This window comes from Python bivittatus, unplaced genomic scaffold (genome assembly GCF_059951505.1).
Source record: "Python bivittatus isolate LINGU-HERP-01145 unplaced genomic scaffold, Pbiv_v1 ctg000020_np1212, whole genome shotgun sequence".
Classification (NCBI taxonomy): Eukaryota; Metazoa; Chordata; class Lepidosauria; order Squamata; family Pythonidae; genus Python; species Python bivittatus.
Window position 1 is genome coordinate 26602994 of NW_028277030.1, and position 16165 is coordinate 26619158.

Here is a 16165-nt window from a genome sequence, read left to right on the forward strand (position 1 = left end):
CCCCTGATCTGAACCACCCAATTTGTCCCTGCATTCCCTTTTACCAGTACTGCAGCCTGTTGGTGATGCATTAAACCACACATAAGAAAAGGCCTGTTGTCTAATGGAGCAACCTTTAATCCATTTAATAGGGCTACCATATTTGGGTTGCAAAAATCCAGACAACTTCCAGATGGCAGGAGAGAGTTATGAGTTTTAGTACAGTTCTATGCACATCCACTGAGAAGTTACCACTGAATTCAATGGGACTTGCTCCCAATCACAAATAGCAGTTTTCCTCAAGGTAGGCATTCTCCAGTACAACTCCTGTACCAGATCTGCTACTAGATGGCAGCAAAGAGATACAGAAAACACCCACTGCTTCCAACTAGCGGTTGTCCAGATCTTTGTACCACTCACTTGTGGTAGAGAAAGCACCACTTTTTAATCCCCTCTGCTTCATGAGCTTTTTGCCACTTGGCAGAATTTGTTTCTCAGTACAGTAAATATGAAAGGGATTGTGCTAAAAAGTATTTGCTGGATGGAGGAAAAGTGAGATGAAAACATGAACTGTAAAAAGACTCTGAACAAAAATAATAATCACAATAAATCTTACATTCTTTCTGTTAATCTGGTAAATCTGCAAAATGCTTTGCAAACTTCTGTGGGGCTTGGTTTTGCAATCAGCTTGTGCGATAGAATACTGCCAGTGGAATACTATATCTGTCTAATTTGAACTAAACTGCACTGGATTCTATGAGACATAAATCCATTAACTGAAATCCTAACTTTGCATACGTGTAAGTCCATTAATGGCTCACTTTTGAGTAAAGAGGCCCAGGATTGTACTGTCAGGCACTAGCCATCCCCAACCTGGCCACCCTCTAGATGTTTGGATTTCAGTTGCCAGAATTCTCATTACTGGTCATCAGAGAAGGCTACCATTTCTCAGCTGCAAAACTCTAGACAACTACCTAGGGGCAGAGCAGAGATTTATATGTCCCTTTATGCCATCTAATGATCGTTTTTATTTATTTGTTTGTTTATTTATTTGTTGTATTTGTATTAGCCGCCCATCTCACATAAAGTGACTCTTCAAAGTGGCGCCAATCATCCAGTTTTTGCAGCTCTAGTGGAAAATGGCTAAGTTGGGAAAGGCTGCTATACCTATATTCCTAGGAGAAAGTCCCACTGAACTCATTCTAATTTACTCCTGAGTAGGTATGCATAGAATTGTGCTATAAATTTCACATTATTGCAGATCAAAAGATATACAGGGAGTCCTTTGCAGAAAGGTATCTTCAACCTTGGCTTTATAGCTCCCAAGATGAGCTGATTGCCCTTCCTTTGGTTCTGTCTGTAATCTGATGCCATTAATATTTACTCACAAGGACACACTCACCCCCTCAAGTTTAATAGGACTTTATCCCAAGTAATTGTGCATGCTACTGCAGTATATGTTCCAAATGCATCTCTTAGGCCCTTTCCTAATAAATCTCTCAAAGCAGTAAGCCCCCTTTTCTATAACAGCTTAAAGAGCAAACCCTTCAAGAACGACATAGCTAATATCCTGAGTGGTGTTTTGTACGGGCTACTGGGCAGGAGTCAGGTGGGGGAGAAATATTCTGTGGGCTTTACTTAACAGAAGGATCACCGTTTTCCATGTAAGAAGGAAGGGAATGCCTGGACTTCTTCCTGTGAACCTGTGAATAGATGGGGTTTTTGGTTGGGAGGGGGTGGGAATCAGGAAAAATTAGGACAGCAGAGAAAATAATAATAATAATAATAATAATAATAATAATAATAATAATAATAGAACGACTGTGGCAAAAGAAAGCAAAGATAGTACCAATAGTTATAGGTGCATTAGGTAACATCTAAAACATCTGAAGCACTACTTGAAGACCATCGGCATTGACAAAATCACCATCAGTCAATTGCAAAAGGCAGCTTTACTTGGAAAAGCTTATATCCTGCGACAATACCTTTAACACCATCAACCAAGAACATCTGCCTATCCCAGGTCCTTGGGAAGGACTCGATAAGTGGGTAAAAATGCCAAATCCAGTCTAAACATCTGACTGAGTGTGCAACCAACCATAATAATAATTTATTAAATTTATATGCTACCCAACTCCCAGTGACTCCCGAAAAGTTAATCAGAGCCTAAGGGCCAGCATCTTGGGGACGGCACTGAGATTTACACATCTGAGAATAACAAAGCACTCTGAAGTGCAACGCCACTGCTTATATTTATTGTTGCCAATTGATTTTGATATGGATCTTGTTCCTAAACTTGTCAAATGTTCTTCTTTTGACCAGAACAATATTATCTCTATCTTGCAGAACTCTCTTCTGACGTTAATAAAAGCAACAAACAATTGCAGACTGTCAGATGTTTTATTGTGGCATATAAACTTTGTGGGTGATGTTAATGTGACTCTTGGCTTTTGAAATATTTTTATGACTTTGAGAGAGGAAGAAATAGAAACATATAAGATGTGTGTGTCTGTGGGAGAGAAAAGAGAAAGAGGTTTCCAGGGAAATGTAAAACCCAGTAGCGTGCCCATCAGTACCAATATGTATCTGTGAAGGCGTCCTTTGGCACTTGCAGTCTCTCTGCCCCAGGTTTTTAAAAAATATTATTGCAATGAAAGGAAATACTAAGTGGGAAGCCTTTTTTGACCTTCACCCCAGCCTCTACAGAGGCTGTTGAGTATGCCCATCTGCCCAGGAAAAGAAAAAAGAGAAGATGAGAAGTAGAGAGCATACAGAGAGCCGCATCAGTTTTCCTTCTGATAAATTGGTGTTTTGGGACTGATTAACCATAACCACTGTCAGTTTTTGAGTTGGCAGGTCCTCCTCATTACAACCATTTTGTGGAAGAGCTTTCAGCTTGGGGCTCACCCTCATGTCCTTCTAACTGTGGCAGAAAAGATGCCCCTCAAACTCTGTTTAAATGCCATGTCCTTATGATGTCACCTTTGTCTCAGCCCTGGCCTACAGCAGAAACAGCTTAACATCATCTTTCTCTGTTCCGGGTTTAAAGTAGTGCTTTCCCTTTCTTCCCAACATGGCCTTTGCTGTGGACGTGACCTTAGATGCTTCCTTCCTGCATTGATGACACAGGGCAGGGAGTGGGATCTGCCCAGCTCTTATTGGTCACCACTGGTACTGTGGCCAACCCTGTCCCCTCCAATCACTGTGCCCAGTTTTCTTGGGCCATTCTGCTTTGGACAGTGGTATAGTCTGGTTCTTTTAGTTGGACTTGCAGCTAATTCAAGAGGTGGAAGAGACTGCCCAGTAAAATAGGAGACTGGCTGTCCTGCTTTACTGGGAAACTCTTCCCTCCTTCCCTCCCCCCTCCCCCCCAGATTAGAGCTGGGCTTGCAGAAAGCCAGAGAGTGTTAAGTAACTTGTGTGCTGCTTATGGGCATCCCAGAAGCCACTGAGTGGATTCTGGATTTGATTTGGCCTGATCCAGCACGGGCCACTTGCCTGAATCTTAAGGGCATTACTATATCAAGAGAATTATTAAGACATTTTTGTCTCTTTCTTTCTCTGTGTTTATGCTGAGTCCACACACTTGACCTTTATTTTCATCTCTTAGCTTATCTACCAAGTGACTTGCCTAGCTAATCAAACCCTTTCCCTTTCTTCTATGCACACCCTTCTTTTCACAAGGAACCACAAAAAACACAGAAATCAAGATGGGTGGGACGTTTTTTGGGTGAAAAGACTCTGCCATTAATGCGGCTCTCAAGGGACTCCCTTTCTTCACTGGCCACAGACCTTTGCTCCAAGCCTCTCTTGTCTTTGAAGTAGAAGTTCTAAGTCCCTGGAAAACTGCAGCAGAGCCTGAATAATTGTGGCTTCGGCACCAGGAGCAACTTGCTTTCCATTTAGAAATATGCATCCCCTGATGGAGAGAGGCAAAACAGACGGCCCAGTAAAGCAAGAGAGGGTGTCCTGCTTCATCAATCCATGGGCTGGCAGAGTAGAGAACTCACTTGCCAGTGCCTGCCAAACATCCCCCAAATCAGCAGACAGACACCAGGGAGATAGCTGGGTGGAGTGAGAGAGATCCTACTTCATCACCCACCCATGCACCAAACACCTGTCAGCTGTTTGGGGGGGCTATTTTCAAACACAGATTTAGTGCTCTTCTGAAAGAGTGCTGACCCTGCCTCCGCAACCAGCCTTATTGACAGGTCACACATACAAAGAAAGGGCAAAGTTGGAAACGGGAGGATACTCTTTCAGTGCATCAGGACAGCTCCCCAATGCTTCACCCCCAACCTCTCTGTGCCTGCAACAAAAGAGTACAAAAGCTGTGTCCAAAACTGGGTGACTGATAGGACACAGGCCCAGAGGAGGACCAGCAAGGGGCATTGCGGGCCCTTTCTCCTCTTCTACCCTACAGGCACAGAGAAGGAACATGGGCTGAAACAGGAGGGAGCATCCCCAATGCTCTTTGCAACTTTGCAGATCTTTCCTATGACCTGTCACTTGGCATCTTGGAAGATGGCTAAAATCTCCAACCCAGGCACTGGTCCACAGTCACAGTCTACAATCCTATTTACTACCCATTAAGGAGAGGGATTGGTGGAAGGAGTGATTGGTAGAAGGAGGGGACATGAAGCCAAGATAATCCACCAATTTGCTTCCTTAACTTGTTCTACATTACTGTTGTAAGGACTGTACCACTAGCTCATTCCAGTGGCAGAATAGGGCTTTCAGTCAGGGCAGCAAAATGTATCTGACATGCCTTTCTGCCAACTCAAGGACTGGAGTATAGCACACAGGTGACAATGAGGAAGAGCCCCATAGTACTTGATTTATTTCATTCCCTACGGTTGTCATTCTAGCCCACTTAATAGTGAGGTGTAGAATGGTGCAGAAAGGCAGGTTTCAGGCTGGGAGAGGCCGCTAGAATTTTATTTTTGTCCTACCTGTATTTGGTTGCAGCTCCTTAGAGTGTAAGAACAGATTTTTCTCCTGGTATTGGGAGAAATGGAACCTCTTGGCAGGGAAAGTACTGCATAGCCAGATGCATCAGAAACATTTTTTTTATTTTCAGGGCTGCATTGCTCAGTTGTGTAACTTTACTGTTGCTTACATGCTGTGTTCTCTACTTGTTTCTCTGCTTATTAATGTAGGCTAGCTTTTCTATGCAGCTCTGGTCCTCTGCGTCAGGTCATGATCCAGCTATCTTATTTCCCAAGTACTCACATGGTTGTCTTTACTAAAACATTTTAAAATTGGGTTTGTTGTTAAAATTTGGACTAGGACTGGGAAGACCCAGGTTCTAGTTGACTGCCAGCCATGGAAACTCACTATATGATTTTGGGATAAACATTTTCTTTCTGCCCAACCTGCCCTACAGTTTAATTTTTTTTTAATTATTCATTATTATTCCAGCATTAGGCTTCTACTAGGCACTATATATTCCAAAACCTGCTTAGGTGTGGTCATCCTAGGAAAAGGAAACTGGAATCGTTTATTTAAAAGTGTAGTCCTAGAAATAGGGATTTCCTATTCTGCCCCCTCCAGATTTTTGTGAAGGGAGGTATCTCCCCATTCAAGAACAAGTGATGTTACCACAGATGTCTGCTACAAACCACCATGATATCCAAAGACAACAGGTGCCTTATGATCACTTCACACAAATGAAGCAATGATGGTCTTTGCATAACGACATCTGAGAATTACATTCAGACATCCTGTAGCTAAGCTAGTGGGATTGGAAGGCTGGAGATCCCAGGAAGATGCCTGGCAGGCTTGGGTTATGTTTTGTGAAAGACATCTTGCTGGACGAATAATTCTAATTGAATGGATAAGTATGTAGAGGGGATAAGGAGTGGAGCAGTCTATAAGTCCCAGTAAGTAAGTGAATGAATGAATAAATAAATAAAGCTGTATTCATAATTTCGTTTAATATAAACCAAATTTGCCCTGAAAGCATCAAAACAGGCCTAGAGATGGCAGTCATAATGTTCCCAAAAATCATATGTATTTCTTTTTTGGAGAGTGGAACAGCTATATTTACTTGGCAGAGAAAAGTATGGCACGATGTGAAAGTTTTATCAGTTCAATTTCTGCCTGCCATGCAGTTCTTACAAAACACATAAGCCTCATTATGAGGAAAACTTGGTAGCATTGGGGTAATTTGGGGCTAATCTTAGATTGACAAAGATTCAACACGGCCGGAGGCCATTAAGTCTGGACAAGAATTAGGTTTTTCGGATTAAAGAAAAAGAAGAAAAAAACTCACTTCTAAGCCTTTAACAGCAGCATTAGCTCTGCTGACATTCATAGGCAGTAATTCTTAACTTGTCATGAAAATCTTCCCTGGCTGATATCTGCAGATAAAGATGCTGTTAACCGCAAAGGAGCAGGCCAGGCCATTCTGTTTCCTAGTCTGTTGACCTTCAGCTGAAGTTGGGTGATAATTTGGCATTATCTCTGAGCATATTTCCTGTCAGGCGGGCTAGTCTACATTGACTGTTCCTAAAGAGGGGGTTTCCTGTGCTTCTGGCATCTGCTTTAACACATGTTAAGAAACACTTAGAAACAGATACAGGGCTGCGTGGGACTTTTCTTGCACGTGTTGAGCCTTGCTACTCGAAAAATACAACGGGAAGGCAGGCATTTGGCCGAGCCCAGAAACATTATGGCATTCGGGACTTTGGGGATAGGAAAATATTTCTGCACGAAAGCACCTAGGAAGCCTCTGCCATAAATCATACCTCGTCCTTCCTATTTTTACATAAGCCTCTGCGTACCTATCTGCAACAGCTGAGCCCCTTTTTTACACATACCTCATGGCAAAGAGTGATTTTGCTTTGCTCATTTGAAGAAGACATTGCTTAGGAAATGTATTGACAGAAAAGATTAGGCATGCAAAAGCATGCCGAGATTGTAGCTGTTGTGGGGGGAAAGCAGGAGGGAATATTAAGTATGGCACCTTGAACTGCACAAAATAAAGGCAGGATATAAATCTAGTGAACACATAAATAAGTAAAATTGGAGAGAACATCTTCTGAATGACATAGCCAAAGCATTTGCACGAGCCCTTGTTTTCTGAAAACTGACAGAACCCACATAACTGAGTTGAGGCTGGTTCTTACATCCAACATTAATTTAAAAATACCTCAGTATTAAGACTGTGATTCTTTAGGGCAAACAACTATATTTAAAGGCTTACTGAAGGAAGTATAGGGTCCACCACCCAAAAAAAAAGGGGGCAGGCAGCAACCATGGAACATTGCCCGATTTGTTTCAGAGTCTAGATATTTTGAACGTGTATTTGGCAGAAGGAGAGACAGCAGGAGAGTAGAGACGCAGCCTGATCCAGTGCCAGCTTACTTGGGAGCAAACAAGATTAAATTCAGGGGCTTCTGCAGTTGATGTTTATCAGATCACATTAGGGGTTTCCAATTAAAAGTGGCATTCAAAGGGAAGACTGGTTTTAAGTCAGTTACATACATCCCTGTGAGTGCATTCAAGAAGCCAATTCCAGAGTTCCAAAACAGAAAGTTGTAGTTGCTTAGTTGATCAATAATATATATTCATTCTATTCTTACATCATTATGTTATTGTTTTAATTATGTGAATATTGTGAAGTATTGCAGGACTTCTTCTCATTCACTTCCCTCCATGTACTCAAATTTAAATTGGAAGGTCCCTGAATCCAGAAGTGGGTCACAGGGGGAGGACTGAGAACTCGCTGGGAGAGGTGGAATCCATTTTGTCCACAGGCAAGCATCATTGGCTGTAGCCTGATGTTTCTGTAACATTTTGTATCAATATAAGGAGCCCAAATTAGTATCCATTAATATTCCTGTATTACCAGGACAGATATGATTTGAAACCTGTTCCTCAGTTTCTCTAATGATGTAATTCTCTAATGATAATGTAAAAATAATTGCAGCCTTAGGTACAATGGCTTAAAATGTCCACAGCTTGGTGAGAAAACATATGCTCTGCATGCAAACATCACAGGTTCAGTTCCTGGAAAGTTTCATTGCAAGAAACTTTCCATAGAAAGAAAGAGCTTTTCCCAAAAACTTCAAGAACAAGTACTAGCCTGCAGAGATGTAATTCAGATGAGTAAACAGTATAATAATCTGATCAAATTAACACATTCATTTGTTTGCATTCTATTTATAAACCAGTTTTCTCTGAGATGCTCAAGGTAGCCTACTCTTTTCAGTTTTCCCCACAGCAACAACTCTGTGGGGTAGATTGAACTGAAAGGTAGTGACTGGTTCCAAGTCACCCAATGAATTTCCATGACTGAGGATAGACAAGAACATAGGTCTCCATGATCCTGACCCTAATAATTTAACTACAGTGTGGCTTGCATGGTTCTGGATTAATGTGATACTTGAACCCAGCCGCAAGGACTGGGATATCCTTGCTTATGGCAGAGATGGAAAACCTGTGGCCCTCTAAATATTGCTGAATTATAACTCCCAACATCCTTCATTAGTGGTGATGCCAACTGGGGCTATCATAAGGAAACTGTAGTTCAACACCATTTAGAGGAGCATTGGCTTAGCATTATGTGGGAATCCTGCCAATTATGGCTCATTCAATAGTTAAGCAAAGATGATGAAATCTGTAATTAAATGCATCATCAAGAAGTGTTATGAATGCATTTGTATTTGGTGTATTTGTATATTAATTAAATAAAATATAGTGACACAATTTTTTTTAGATTTTTTTTATCCCCCTTTATTATTTTTATAAATAAATCAAGATGGTGAACATACCTAATACTCGTTCCTCCTCCTATTTTCCCCACAACAACAACCTTAAGAGTTCCTTATTCGGAAAATATTCTGAGGAAATCACTGGAATTTACACCTGCATTGAAATGGGATAGATATTAGATTCATGCAAACCACTCTGATATCCATTATGATTGATTAATTATAGATATCTCTATTATGATCTCTGGTTAAATGACTGCTATAGCACTCACACATAAGATTCACACATAAGACTGAACATTCACATGACATAGGATTTATTTTACTTGACTTTTCAATTGATAATTACAATTTAAGCTTATGTGCCCTACTAGGTTTTTCCCTCAAAATACAAGATTTAAGTACTTTCTAAGCCAGATGAAAATATCTCTCTCGATCCTGATCCTGATCCTGATCCTGATCCATCCTTCCTTCCTTCCTTCCTTCCTTCCTTCCTTCCTTCCTTCCTTCCTTCCTTCCTTCCTTCCTTCCTTCCTTCCTTCCTTCCTTCCTCATGGCCACTTCAGGCTAATCATTGGGTTAAGCATGTTTGACCACAGTTCACTGACTAATAAGCCACAATTGGGTAGCCAAAACCAAATACTTATTTAGTCTGATGTGTGACCTAACCATTATTTGTTCTTGTAAGGTTTCTAAGTGTATTATAAGCTTCGAGGTGAGGGAAGAGCAGGGAGGATATTGAAACTGCTAGCAATTGAGGACCTGATCTGAAACATTAACTAGCAGGGATCCATCTATGAATAGCTGCTTGCCCTGATGTTTCCCAAAGCCAAAAGTTTGCCCTTGTCTGAACAAAAGAAGTAGTGTTTAGCCTCTCAAGTCTCATGCCTTCAGTAAAAAAAGATCTTGGATTTGTTAACAGTTCTCACAGTAATTGGGAATCTTAAAACACTTAATCTGACTTGTCTGGTTGTCCACATCCACATTATTTTTTCAGCGGCAAAGGGTAACTGTCACCTTACCAAAGATCTCATTCTGCCACGACCATGTCACTTCTAACTGACAATCCATAGACCAGAAAGTAGGATTGCTCCAAAGTTTTCACGGATTTCAAATATATATCATTCACCCCCATGCCTGGTAAACAATTAATTGTAACTTAATGAAGCCAAAAACATTCATTTAGAAATTTACAGAAATTTCTCAAAAAAAGAACAGCTTTCTTAGTCAAGCCAATATCTTTAAAAATAAGTAAATAAATAGAATATTCATTGTAAATGAATAACCAAAAGGAATGACATTTGTTCTCACAGATGGAGAGACTTGAAACTTTGCCCATTTCAGTTCAGTTGTTCAACACGTTTTTTTAATCTCTCAGAATTGCTAATGTGGACAGAGAGGGTATAAATTGTTTTTCAAAATGCCAGTATAGTTAGTGAAGTTTTTTTTTTTTTTAATGAAATGCTATTAGCTTAGCCTTACACTTTGCTGAAAGATAAACTGACATCAAGCTGTAGATAAATTAGATCTCTGGGTATGTTTCTGCCTTGTATTTGATGTGAAAGGATAAGAAACAGCTAGTGGCTTCAATTCTCCTTGTCTCAGGGATGGAGAACCTGTGCCCCTCCAGATGTTGAACTACACTTCCCAGCATTCCTTACCATTGACTATATTCGCTGGGAGATATTCAGAAAGTACTGGAGGTCTAGTGATTCTCTGCCCCTGGAAGATTTCTACCTGCAGCAAAGACAAGGATCTACTGGGAAGAAAATTCTACTGAAATGAATGGAACTGACTAATAAATAAATATTTCTAGGGTCTCGCTATAGGAGCACATATGTTTCTGTTTATTTCCTTCTGCGCCCACTAGCATCTTTCTGCTTCTCAGAGCAAGCTAAATATGCATGATAATGAACTACTTAATTGTGATGAAATTTTTATTTTAATTGTCATTGTGCCAATTCTGAGGAACATCTCTTGAATCATATCTACTGATTCAAATAAAGCACAAGTCTAGTCATTCCTTTTCATTGCATCATTGCCTTCCTGGGAAAGTTTGCTTGCCTTGTCCTTCCCCAGGCTTTTAAACTAACTACACTGGTGAGGGTTACTAGCATGATGAATATGAGATGCAAATTTGCACAGCTGGGCAAACTAAATTCATTGTATTTCAGTTGTAACTTTTATATGAGAATGCCTTATGGGGATACTGTCATGCAAAAGTTGGAATGTACAAGCCAAAGCCACGAGGTTCCTCATAAAACTGATGCATGGTTTTCATAGCAGTGAAAAGTATTACAGTATGTCAGAATCTAAGAAGAACTCTGGTTTTCCCCTAAAGATTTCAGCAGGATAATACAATAAACTTGTTTCTGATAAAACCAGCACTTAGTAAGTGCTGGTTTGATGCTGCTGTTTGGTTCATTCCAAACCTTTCCAAGGTTGGAAACAAAAATATACACCAGTCGTAACACCAGTTTGTAATGCAGAGAATGGATAACCTAAATCCAACTCACTGTGCCATTAAGAGAGGACAAACTGTTTTAGCCATTCTGGTTTGGGCTGAATTGCCATTTAATAACACTTTTGACAGCCTATTTAGTGCAGTCACGGAAATTATTAAAACAAGTCAAGGCACCCAGACGTGCTGCTTCCTCTTCTCCCAGATGCTCCCTCCACCCTCACTGTTACTGGTCTCCCCATTGTTAATGGTGACTCATGTAGTTTTCTTTAAAATGGCATCACAATGTCAGATGAAATATATGTCAGCTGCAGAATCATATGGGATGTGGCAGCCAACCTGATTAAACGACAGTGCCAATAAATGAATCAATGACCAGATTTGGCTGGCAAACGTTTGGAAGAATTCATTTATCTCAGTATTATGGGAGATGGTGAGATACCTCATCAAAATCAACTGGAGAAAACAAAACAGACTCTTTAGGAATGGAGAAAAAGGCTGGTAAGTACATAGGGGAAATGGTAAACTTAATCCTAATAACTTCTGAAAGCCCACTTAAACATTATACAATTGCATTATACGATACAAAAATCCGATAAAATAGTACCATGTGGCTTCTCAGAAATGGCTTTGACTAGCCAAGGAACAAGCAGCTTATTTCACAGCTGACTTCCCTTGCAGTGTACTAAGCCAATATTAAAAACTTCAGCAAATTGCAAAACAGCTCCTTGTTCATAGCTTCTCTGCAAATCTGGGGATAGATCCCACCATGCCATAAGTCATATTAACATAATGAACTGCAATTAAGATACACAATGGCTAGGAAATCTTTCCAGTCTCTGGTACATATTATTTGCCTGAGAAGAGCTGAGATCTTTTGGACACAGCCTGCAGATCCTTCTCTCTTTGTGTTGGCCGACAGAAGGATGGAAAAAAAAAAGTTATTTGGTCAATATCTTCCTCATAGTAGCTGCTGTTCTTTTTTTCATATTAGGCGTAGCTGGCAACTGTTTTATTATCTCTGCAGGAAAAAAAGCTGGTGTTCTTTGAATATTAGGCCAAAACAGGCAAATGCTTGTTACCTTTTCCATGCAAGCAGTTTTACTTGGATTTGCTTGAATCCAAGCAGAACAGTTGTGTTTGGATTCGGTAGATCACTTTCTTCATTTCTTTTCTTGTTATCTTTAAAATCATAGATGCTCTATAAGAAATCCAAGCTCTATAATTTTGATTCATCTTGTCATTCAAGATGACAAAGGGTTTTGTTTGCCCGTTTATTTGTTTTACTGAGTCAGTAAAACTCTGGTAACAACAGGGAACCCAGATTGGGCTCCACAAATCCAGATGACCATTAGAAGCAGGAAAATTCTAACCCTTTGCTACCATCTGGATTTGTGCTGTCCCCAGTAACAGCCTACATTGCCATCTATTATTCACTTTCCTGATACTTACCAATGAGTAACCATGTATAAGATCACACTTACCGTATTTTTCCGACTATAAGATGATACTTTTTTCTAAAATCCTTACGCTAAAAATTGAAGGGCGTCTTATTCAAGGAAGTCAGCTGAGGAGAGAACCACGTGGTTGCAAAACTGCCCATAATTTGTCTCTGCAGAGAGACTTCCTCCTATTGCTAGCCTCCAATCATGAGTGAAATAGCTTGAGTCTGCAAACAGACTTCCTCCAATCACGAGCCTGATGTAACTGACGTCAGCTGATGCTGAACAAACCAATTAGAGGAAGGCTGTTTGCAGAGACAAGCTATCTGCAGTTTCACTCGTGCTTGAATGTAATCAGTTAAGCAAAAGAGCCTGGAAATAGAGCTGCAGAGAGACGGTTTGGATCTCCTCCCACCGAGTGTATCAGGTCAATGTTAACTAATTACTAAATAAAAATGTGTTCTGCACTATCTTTAAAATATTGATTTCTTAATTTTGGGTTGGAAAAGTGGGGGTCGTCGTGTACAGGGGGGCATCTTATTGATGGAAAAATACAGTAATTGAATATGTATTTATTTTATTTAATTTGTACGCCACTCAACCCCCAACTGACTCAGAATATCCTGACTACCACAGATGGCAAAGTTTATTTTTCTTCTTATGACCTTTTATCTTTCAGATTTTTTTTAATGTTTTGGGCATCTGGAGTATTTTTATTGAGGCATCTATGTACTTAAGATAGAAAGGTGATTGCCTTTTTGTTGTTGTTGTTCTCTGTTTCTAGTATCAATTCTATTGGTAGTTATTTCTGTAACATGAGGGAGGGTTGGGCTCGCCTTCAAATATAGGCAAGCATTATCTGAGTTTTTAAAAATGTGAACTATAATTGCTTACTCATTCCACCAGTGTTACACAGGGCACAATAAAGAAGTACCGTATTTTTCCGTGAATAAGATGCCCCATGTATAAGACGACCCCCACTTTTCCAACCCAAAATTAAGAAATCAATATTTTAAAGATAAAGCAGAACACATTTTTATTTAGTAATTAGGTAACATTTACATGATACATTCAGTGGGAGGAGGTCCAAACTGTCTCTCTGCAGCTCTATTTCCATGCTCTTTTGCATAACTGATTACATTCAGTTTGAATTCTGCAGAGTAAGACATTCGCTTATTTACTTTTTTATTTTCCGACATCTTTATGGGCTCAGAATGCTCTGACATTACCGGTCCCTGTCACATCTGCGCACTGCCTACGCGCTCTCCACCTCCAACGGGATGTGTTCCAATTGGTTCGTTCAGCATCAGCTGATGTCAGTTACATAAGGCTCGTGATTGGAGGAAGCCTGCTTGCAGAGACAAAGTATGGGCAGTTTCGCAACCGCGCAGTTCTCTCCTCGGCTTACTTCCTCACGCAAGATGAACTTCAGTTTTTAGTGTAACGATTTTAGAAAAAAATATTGTCTTATACATGGAAAAATATGGTAATAGTAAACCAAATAAATTTAAGGCATGTGATGGGAGAAAGAAAAGGAAACAAAGCTATACTGCATCTAACTTGCCCCAAACCACTCCCTATACTTCTCCATCCCTTTTCATCTTTGCAAGCCAACCTTGCTACCTTCATCTATGCACCACTTCATATTCTTTAAACCTCGACTCTCTTTTTTTGAGGTTCTCATCATTTCTTTCCAACCACAGCAAATCAAATCAATTTTATTACAGCCCTATGGCCAGATACAATCAATATATATATATATAATACTTCTATTGTTAGATATTTTACATAATTATACCTATTGTTTTTCTGAGATACACACACACACACGCACAGTATATATAAAACAGAAAAAGAATAACAAGATCTAAAAATAATAAGAACAGAGATGCTAAAATCAAAATAAAATACTATTATAAGAAATTCCAAACCTAAGTAATGGTGCAGCATATAGTACAGATTGTACCACAAAACTGGGCAACTTGGGAGGATATTTTCAAGTCCTTGCCTGAAAGAAGTAACATTAAATAGAAACCACACTCCCTACCAGGATATTTCTTCAAAATCAGATATATAAGGGTCTGTCTAGAATCTTTATATAGGGAACAGTATAGTAGCGTGTGGCTTAGAGCTTCTATTGAGCCATCTCCACATGGACATAACCGAAGGTGCAGAGGAGTGCCCTTACTACGTCCAAAGAATACTGCTGAGGGCAAAGCATCTAGCCCAGCTAAGGTGAAGCCCTTATGAAATTCTAAAATTGCAATGGATGATAAATAGGAGACTGGAACAAACACTTTAAATGATAAATATTGGGTGTAACTCCTTACTTAAATTTGTTTGGAGATCTATACCCCAAATTTGCTATGTAAGGATATTATCAAAACCTAATCAGCACAGACTTTCCATAGAGAAGCCCAGGAATTGAATTTTATCTAGGGCTTTTTTAAGCCATGATGATCTAAAGCAGCCTCTAAATATTAATTCCTAACCTATAGGAAGTAGAATTAACTTTAGCCAGAAGGTAAGAAGAAGAAACCATGCTCTAGCATCCAAAGAAACTACACCTGTTTCTACATGTAAGATGGCATTTTTGATACTTTTTGGAACCATCAATATTGGTCTAATAAACTGATTTTGAATGGTTTCAATAATATTAAGTTTTGCAAAGGAGCAGATTTGGGAGCCATACAGAAGCTGAGGGACTACCTTAGCTTGAAAGACCTTGGAAGCTGCATGGATATAATGGGCTTCTTTTGAATGGTAAAATCTTACAATAGCTATAGAGGTACACTGTGAGACACTTGCCTGGTAAAAAAAAAAAAAGAACATTCCAGGATAAGGAAGCATGGAACTGCACTCCAAAATATTTATAGGTGTGTACCTGTTCACTTTGAGTCCCATTTATTTGCCATTTGTGAATGTTATGACAGTGTCAGGCAAAAACTAAGACTTTGGTTTTCTGATAATTTATTGATAGTTTTTGTTCTGTACAAAATAAAGCTAGTACCGTAGGTGCTTTTCTCATTCTCATCTGTGAAGCAGACCGAATAACTATATCATTGGCATACAGTAGCGCTGGAATCACAGAATCAGCCAAAATGTGTAGATGATGGGCTGAAACAGCAAGCACTTGAATTATTGGATTTAATTTAGATATAAATTAAAAAGTAATGGAGCTAATGTGCATCCTTGTATTTGCATATCTTAAACTTTCTCCATCCATTTCTCCATCCATTTTAGGAAACATTCTGCTAAGGTACACATTCGTCTACCTGTACTTGCTTTTTTTGCCACTTCTATGCAATCATTTACTCCATTTTCCCTGTCAGACATAACTACCTTGGTCCTTGATACTAATTTTTAGATTCATACTCTATGTTGCATCATATAACGTATCTAATATTTGCTGCAAATCTTTGGATTCTCAGCCAGCGACACAGAAACTTCTGCATACAAAAGCACATGCACGTTCGCATCCCCACTGAACACAGGCCCAATAGCACCACAAGCATTCCTTACACATTTATCCATAAATGCATTAAACAACCAACAGGGCATCATAC